This window comes from Simochromis diagramma, unplaced genomic scaffold (genome assembly GCF_900408965.1).
Source record: "Simochromis diagramma unplaced genomic scaffold, fSimDia1.1 OVJJ01000402.1, whole genome shotgun sequence".
NCBI lineage: Eukaryota > Metazoa > Chordata > Actinopteri > Cichliformes > Cichlidae > Simochromis > Simochromis diagramma.
In genome coordinates this window covers 3,680,979-3,689,957 of record NW_024386972.1, presented here as the reverse complement: position 1 = coordinate 3,689,957, position 8,979 = coordinate 3,680,979, and positions in this window count along the sequence as shown.

Sequence of the window (8,979 nt, the reverse complement as noted above, 5' to 3'; positions counted from 1 at the left end):
ACCAAAGTTGAGAGAGTCCCTAGATTATTATGTATTTTATTAAGACTGAAAATGGTGAAAAGTCTAACACAATGAATTGACATTATTAGTATTCAGTACTCACAGCAACAGTCGTCTCGAGGCATTTTGTACTGTAAAGTAAACCTCATACAATATTAAAGAGAGTGCTCCAATGAATAGGCAGCTGTCTTTGAGCAAGCACTCGGGGATGGTGGAAAGGAAGAACTCCCTTCTAACAGGACGAGACCAACAAAAAGGTGGGGGCAGCCATCTAACGCAAGCAGTTAGGAGGTGAGGGTAAAGAGGAGCGAAAAAAAGGAAACGATACAGAGACCAAGGACAAAAATCCTAATATGGTGAATACACTATATTATTCAATTACATCAAAGCTAGACAGATGTGGTTAATCTTTACATTTAAGAAGCTGATACAAAGCAATTTAATGTATTTTTATTTGATGATCTAAATCTTACTATTATGCAAAATTACCTAAATTATTTATATGTGTAAATAGAAAGCACTCATAAGCCCCCCAATAATACTAATTCTTGAGCGCCACATGTGCCATTTACATTATTCTAAACGTATTTGTAGATCAATGTAGCCACCAACTTTGTGTAATTAACATGAGTAATTACTGTGCTTAATTTACAGAGCCACCCAAGGTTCATAATCAGGCTACAAAACATTGACCCAAGACAATTGATTGATCCCTTCCTCCTTTAAAACCATGCCCCTGCTAATGACTAAGTAATGAGGAGATAGTGTATGGCTAGGGTGGCTAATACAGCTTTCACTCTCCATATCCAGACTGGCTGGTGCCCCTCCCTCCACCCTATCCCCTGTACTCCATCTCCTCCTCCTCACCATGTTTTCTGCAACGGTGTCATCTCTTCGCTCAGAGGCCCCTCTTCCTCTTTCCGCGCGTGTGTCTGCACGCGTGTTGTGTGTACTGCTCGGTAATCAGCCACACAGACTCGCCTTTGGTGGCTGGAGACTGATTCAATATTCCACTGGGTAATTTATGCAGAACTAATTCTCTACAGGAATGGAAGGGCTTGGAGGAAGGCTGAAAGAGAGAGGGAAAGAAATGCAGGGAGGAAGAAATCTGTGGTGAAATAATTATCCTCGGTGTCACTGTAGCAACATTCTGTGAAGTTGATGTCAATAAAATATTGAGCTACCCAATCCATTTCAATTTCACCTCAAAAAGATGCTGCAGAGGGCCACGCGGCCGCGGGAATAAGGAGAGCGCATGCACATCGACACACACACGCGAGCATATTTCTGTTAAACTCACAGCAATGTGGCGACTGGCGACGTGTGCTGCTTACAGACCGGCTGGGAAGCACATCATTGCCTGTAGTCATTTAACTTGTCAAAACAGCAGGGCTCCGTGTCTACTCATATTTGGATTTAGTGGCTTTGAATTACTGAAAATAAAGTGAAAGAGGATGATGTGAAAAATGAAATGAGGGGAGAGAGCTTCCCAGGAGGGCCATTGGGAGAAGAGTATAGATTATGGTCATTTGTGACTGACGGGTTTGTAATAAGAGCCAGGTGTCAGAGTGCATTTCTGTATACGTCTGTGTATGTACCAAGGGTGGGGATGGGGACAGGCTTCATTGTATTCTTCTCACAACTCTCATTGATCAGCACAGCACACACAGAGCTGCATATCATTACATTTGAAAGACAGTAATGCTTGATCTACAAGCTCTGGTTGACCATACGTCAGTATGAATCAACACATACTGTAGTTTGTGACACTTAGTATAGGCTATTACAGTGTACAGAACTCTATGTGAGATTGAGCTGATAATGTAATGGCAGGGTGGTCCAGGAATACCATAAAAAAGACATTTTGGACAGCCATTCTAAGTTCAAAGACATACAATCATCTTTCCTCAGGTAAGTAGTGAACTCTAGAGCTGAAAACTGAAACCAAGGTCTATGTGCCACATGTGCAGTTCCCCTACTGGCCACTTGAGGCTACATCTAAAACTGAGTAAATCCCCATAGACTCCAATGCTAAAATGCCCAATTTTGCAGCACTAAAAATCATGTTTACAGCCTGACAGAAAAATTGGGTTTAGCCTCTATGGACGGTTACCGCCTTTAAACCAACTCTACAGGGTGTGATTTTATTAAGTCATCGATGTGGGTAATGCAGTTAGGGCGTTACGGCTTAGATTGACAGACAGTGTAAATGATGGATGTTGCTGCCTTGATGTCATCCACTGGTTTCTGGAATCCTTTTATTTGAATCCACTGTCATCATCTTGGCTTCAAAAAACTAGATGTGATTAGGAGGCGCAGGTGTGACTGTGAAATCACTTGCTCGTTTGATGATTGACGGCCAGTGAAGCACAAGTCAGTAGCCAAAAAGCATGCCAGAGATGCTCGTCCTTTTTTAAATACAGTATGATCAAAATTTCAGCTAAAATTCAGTATTAAGGCTCTGCTGTATTGACTTAATTTTTCTGACCAGGAAGCTACAGCCATGTTATACAGTCTATGGTACGTATAAAACAATGTAAAGGCTGCTGGAGCCGATGTGTGTCTGGTAGTCTTCACTTCTGCTAATCTGGAGCTGCTGGTGACTTGGTTAACATGGTTAACAGTCTGCATGCTGCGAGGCAACAGTGGTAACGATCGCTCCATGCCAAGGCTTCTCTGCGTGGAGTTTGCATGTTCTCCCCATGTCTGTGTGGGTTCTGTGTGGGAACTTTAGCTTCACAGTCCAAAGACATGCATCAGGTTAGAATAACTGGTGATTCTGAATTGCCCATGCATGTAAATGTGAGTGTCTACCCCAGCTCTCATCTTATGGTAGCTGCAGGCCCCATCCCCATTGCAACACTGCAATAAGGGTAGGCAGAAGAGAATGGATGGATGGATGGATGGATTTGTATCTGCCTGCTGAAAACAGTATCTTATAGCCAGCTAGCATGATTGTGACTCCTTATGACTGATGTAAAGAGTTGTTGCCTAGCACTACATGTAATAATATAACAATAGTTTAGAACTACCTAGACCACAAGTGGCTCAAGCCAAGAGTCTTGTCTTATTCCCAGTGCTGATTTGGGAATGAGACCACGTTGTGCCAACGCTAAAATGACTAACACTGAAATGTATTCCCTTCCAGCCAGAGCAATGGAATATAACCTTCTATATTTGTCCTATTTCTGTAAATGGCACGATAGCAAACAGGTAAACATGACTAATAATGTGACATTCTGATTCAGTTGTCATCACATATTAGTCAAGCCATCAGCTGCATAACAGTTTAAAGATGTTAGGACTATTCAACCCTGAGTGCATGGTGGATTGCTGAAACATCAAAGAATATGACGCAAGTAAACAATGATTAAAATTAAACGCAAAATACTTTAATGATTGTACAATTTGTTTTCAATTTCATGATATTACCAGCTACTTTTTTCGTGGCATTCTTTGTGTGCACACAGAGGTCACAAAGACCCCCCAAAATGAGACCATCACTCACTATAATGACTTTACACATGACACTGCAATTACTGATGTTCCCATCGATACATGCGCCAAGTCTGAAGTAGATCAGATGAGCCATTGTTGATATAGGTGAGAAGAGACATAGCCACACATGCAGTGGTTTCATGAGATACAATAGCGTGGTGTCACAGCCATGCTAGCATGAGCAATGGTGCATGCTTTCACAATCAGTGATGTTAACGTAGCAGTTATGTTGCTAAGTTCATGTCACTTTACCAAAATTATTGCAAGGGTGCAAAGCAGCGCCCTCACTCTTCAAGCTTGAACTTACAGAGTTACTTAGTAATACAGTGTGTGCGTTCATTTCAGTTGCAAATGTGCATCACTGGGTATTAATAAAAGGTAAAAATGTAGCAGAATTTGCTCTAACTGCCACACGCTGAAGAATAATGTTACTTTCTCTCGTCCTCTCGGTGGACATGTCTGCACTGCTCCCAGACATCTCATTATTTTGCATCTTCGTCACTCTTATTAAAGCCATATATCTTAACTTGAGGCCAGTGCCCATCGATGTAGCGGAATACATACATGCCAAAACATCTGCATGTGTGAAACTGCGCTCTGTCCTGCACTCAGGAGGGCCATGTGCAAAATGAATAATTTATCCAAATGAATTATAATAGCTGCATCTCCCTGCCAAGGCTTTTGTCTGAGTGAGATTCCTGCTCACATTTCAGTTCATACAGTTGGTCTTGCATAAACTAGATACTTCTCTAGACAGATTTGCATAGAAACACCCTACACTGTGGCGAAAAGGGAGCAATTAGGATTCATGGCGGCACCTCCCCTCTGGATGCTCTGCTGCCATGTGAGACAGCAGCAGCTGATTGAAATGGAGGAGCGTGGCCTTGTTCATGCGCCTCTGTCTTCCTTCTATCTTTCTGTCCTCCTTGAGGGAAGTAGGGCCGACTCCAGCCTCCAGCACAGATCCGGTCTTCCTCCTCTCTCCCTCCATCAAACCTTTCATTGTCCAAAGCACAGATTAGCAGTTGCTCAGGGCTGGCTGTAAGTTAAAAAAAAAAAGAAGAAGAAGAGGAAAAAAAGCCTGAGGCTGGGAACCTCGCAAGGAGTGGGTTAACAACATCATCAAACATGGTGTGATTAGTAGTTAACGAATGCAGAGGGTCACATTGTGCAGTTGTTTGAAACAGGTGATGGAGTCCTTGCTGTTGGTGTCTGGCTCCTCGGAGCATGTGGGAGGTGTTTGACATAAACAAGGCTTCCAGCTCGCAGAACCAGGAACAGATGGTACTGGAAAATGAGGCACCTCTCTGAAGCATTGAAACCTCCTCCAACGACCCTCCACACACTTCTCCCTTACTCTCTTACTCCTGAATGCACAGTGTATTTTTTCCTCTGTAAATGATCTGTGCTCGCCGAGATTCCTTAAAAGCTGTCGCTGCTCTGTATATAAGTGTATTTTTTTCCTAATGATAATGAAACTCGTGCAAAAAGCTGCTGGGAGATGGGAATGTCTGGCATCTTATCTTCATAACACCAGGTGCTTTGGGTCATCTGCCGGTATGAGTTTTTGTTCACCTGGATGGAGCCAGCAGATGGCAGGGTTGGGTTCGGGCATCTCCAGGGAAGGACGGCAGAAAGGCGAGGAAAAAAGACACTTTTCTTCACTGGCACTCGCTAGATGTGTTGCTTTGATCCACCACGTAGAAGTGGCCACATATTGTAAGAGCGGGAGTATGGAAGCATTTCAGTGTATATCTGTCTGATTTGTTTAGGTCACAGCTGTGGTGAAGGTTGTTGAAGTCACAGTAAAAAAATGAAGCTATTCATGTACTTGCCCAAGTATATCTGGGGCATATAGAGTCGTTTCAGCAGCAGCACAACACAAGAGATGGAGGCTTTGCAGGGGATTCTTAGGGTTACTCTCAATTTGTCATTAATGAAAAAGAGACACACACATAATGGACTATAGATAATGGGTATATACAAAGTCCTCTAACACACTGTAATAAATATATTATGGAAAATTTAAATTAAAAAATCTGATCATTTTATTCATTATTCTGTGAGTGAAGTCAGTGCAGTCTAGGTTGCTAAGTTCATGTAAAATAGTTTATTTTTTGTACTCCTCATAGCCATAATACTAATAGTAATATGTGCACATGGATTCCTTAACGTGTCTTCAGTCAGTATGTCTGTTTGTTATTTACTTGCAACAATTATTATCTAAGATAACCTTGCTGACCACTTCATTAGGTACACCTTCCTAGTACCAGGTTTGACCCCCTTTTGCCTTTAAAACTGCCTTAACTGTTCATGGCATAGATTCATGGCAAGAATAATAATCAGCAATAACAACTATAGTCAGGGAGGCTGTGGTATTTAAACAAAACAAAAATCCCCCATGTTAATACAACCCCTCACCAGCTTGAAATGTTGATACAAGTCAGGATGGATCCATGGTTTCATGTTGTTTATATAAATTCTGACACTATGTGATTTATCGCAGATTAAGACTCATCAGACAATGCAATATTTTTCCAGTCATCTACTGCCTGCTTTTGGAAGTGTGGCCTCAGTTTCCTGTTCAGGACCGTTACCCTGTGTGGTCTTCTGCTGCTGAGGCCCATTTGCTTCAAGGTCCAGCATGTTGTGCTGTCAGAAATGCCTTTCTGTATACCTTGGTTGTAAAAAAAAAAAAAAAAGTCACTTCTTCTTATTAGCTCCAAGCAGACTGGCTATTCTCCTCTGACCTCTGGCATGAAAGTGGTTCCCAGTTGTGTGGGAAAATCCCAATAAATCAGCAGTTTTTGAAATACTCAGACCAGCCCATCTGGCACCAAAAACCATGCCATATTCAAAGATACTGCATAGATTACCTTTCTTCCCCATTCTGATGCTCAGTTTGAATTTCAGCAGGTTATCTTTACTTTTTTACATGCCTAAATGCGTGCGATTAGCTGATTAGGTGTTTATTATGCTGTATCTATATGCAAGAACAAACATGTCAAGAACCTGATGTATTCATTTGGTTCTTTATTTCACTGTCTCAATCATATATGAGCTTAATTGACAGATATGAATCTTTTGCAAAACAAAGACAATAAAAACTGGTTGATTAGCAACAAGGAACCCATATAAAGAGTCTAATATCAATAAAGCAGTTTGTTATGTACAGTATTCATTATGCATTTCAATATTTAGCTCAGACTGCAATGTTTGATCTGCACACCTTGAAGTCCTCAAGAAAATGGAACGCTGTGAAAATGATATTTGGTAATGGTGTCTTGCTGTATAATTCAATATGGGACTGCATGACACTCACTGTAATGGTTTCACGTTTATATTATGCAAATAAGGTACAGTAGCAGTTTAAGGAGTCAAAGATACAAAGTGGTTCACAGTTTCTTGTATAATTGCTTGAATAGCTGTGTGCAATAAATTAAGTGGCTCCACAGTGTAGCAGTCTACGCATTCACCTAACAAGTTAAAGATCCCTGGGTCGATCCCGGGAGGAAAAACAAATGCGTTTGTGGTTGCATCAAGAAGGGCATCCAGCGTAAAAAAAAGAAAAAAAAAATCTGCCAAATCAAACATGTGGTGCTACCTGCTGTGGCAACCCCTTGTGAATACGGGAGCAGCTGAAAGTAGCTTTGTGTGCAATAAATGAGCAACTACTGGAAGCTCATTTGAGTGAACTAGTAGTTATGGTACACCAAAAACGAGCTGTGCTTGTGAGAGTAAAACATTTTGGTTATAAAAATGTATTTTCCTCAATCTTGGGGGAATAAAGGTTTCAAAAATGTATGAAAATTGTTACTTTTGCTGTGTAAAAATATGAAGTGACTGCAGCTTTCTTTATGGCCTGCCCTGTGGTTGGCTTCATTCAGCAGAATATGGTTTGTGTTTCATTCCAGTCGTGTTTGCCCCCCCCCACCCCCCAGAGCTCCTGTCTCCTGCAGCAATCTGTCTGAAAAATGCATACATAACATCCTGTGAAAATAGCTTTCTGCAGGGACTCCACGAAAAAGCTGCGCTGCATCAAATGTTACTGTCATTCTCCGCTGGGTCGAGTCGATGGCAAAACATTTGCATACTTCACAATCTGAGAGATCAGAGTTGTGTGAAAGTGTATGCGTGAATCCGCATGTGTTTATTAATGCGCACAGCTCTAACCTACAGTATAATCTCGTTTTTTTTTATTGCACGGGGCATTTGAAAATGTCCACTAATAACAACCAGTTTCCACAACCCTCCCCCCCCCAAAAAATCCTCATAATAACTGTTATTAACATTTCTGGTTGTATTATCCATATTACGTAGCTGCTAGGTTTTAAAAAATCCATCTCTTTGTATCACTGTCATTGCAGATAATGACGAGGCAGATACCTCTAATACCTTTGTAAACAACTCAAAACTACCACCGTGCCGGAATACTACAATATAAAAGATTCTGTAATTTAAAACGTTTAACAACATCTGCAGTGGCATGCACGTCCAAATCTATTGATCGTATCAAGCCTGCACATTTTTTGGCTTGATTAATTAGAAGCTTGATAACACATACCCTTGTCGAGATTAATTAAATCATTTTCCGTAATCCCAACATTGAAAAAACAACAATAACACCACTTAAATCTGTATGCCACTGGCCAAAAACACAATTAAGGCAGGGAGGAGGGCTGTTTCTTTACAAACTCTTCTCCCTTGTGGACCAGTAGTGGGGAGATTTGATTCTCTGGCTGTGATTACCCAGCCCTCAGCTATGAGATAGATAACTATGAATCAATTGTGTTCAAGGGGATTCTCACTGGAGCGCTGCAGTAGTTAAAGATGAGAGGGAGTCTACTAAAAAAGCAGCCGGCCTTGGTTAAACAGACAATCAGGTAGTTTCATTGACTGCGTGCAGCATTTTAAATATTCATGCGTGAGGCAGGGGTACTCAAGCAAATGCTCTTTTGCTTCAGTATCTGCCGTGATTAAATGAGCAGTCGCTACGACCGGATGGGAAATGTTTAGTCTTGTTCTGTGTCATCCAATCAGGACTTAATAGGTGTCCAAGATAATACTAATCACGCCAGGCGGCTCCTCATTACAGGTTTGCGTAATGCCTTTGAGAGAACTCCCAGCCATGTTGCTGCTATGTTATAAACCGGAGAGCAGCATATAACATCATGTCTACATGAGCGACTGTGAAAAGGTGTGTCTGTTGCTGTGGGGTAACCATGCAGCGCAAAGTCACACCACGGATGCGCTTTTGGGTTCAAAACTAGCATTTCTTTTTCTTTTTTGGGGGAGGGTGACACTATATTTCTGACTACCTCTTGACTCATCTTTACTCTTGCTTTCTGCCCAGCCGTGCCTGGCCTTGATTTTTTTTCTTCTGTCTTGGAATGGATATATTTGGCCGGAGGAGACCTGGATCCCATCCTCTCTGCCACCACCACTCCACCTCCCTGAGTGAAGTTCTTTTCTTTGACACAT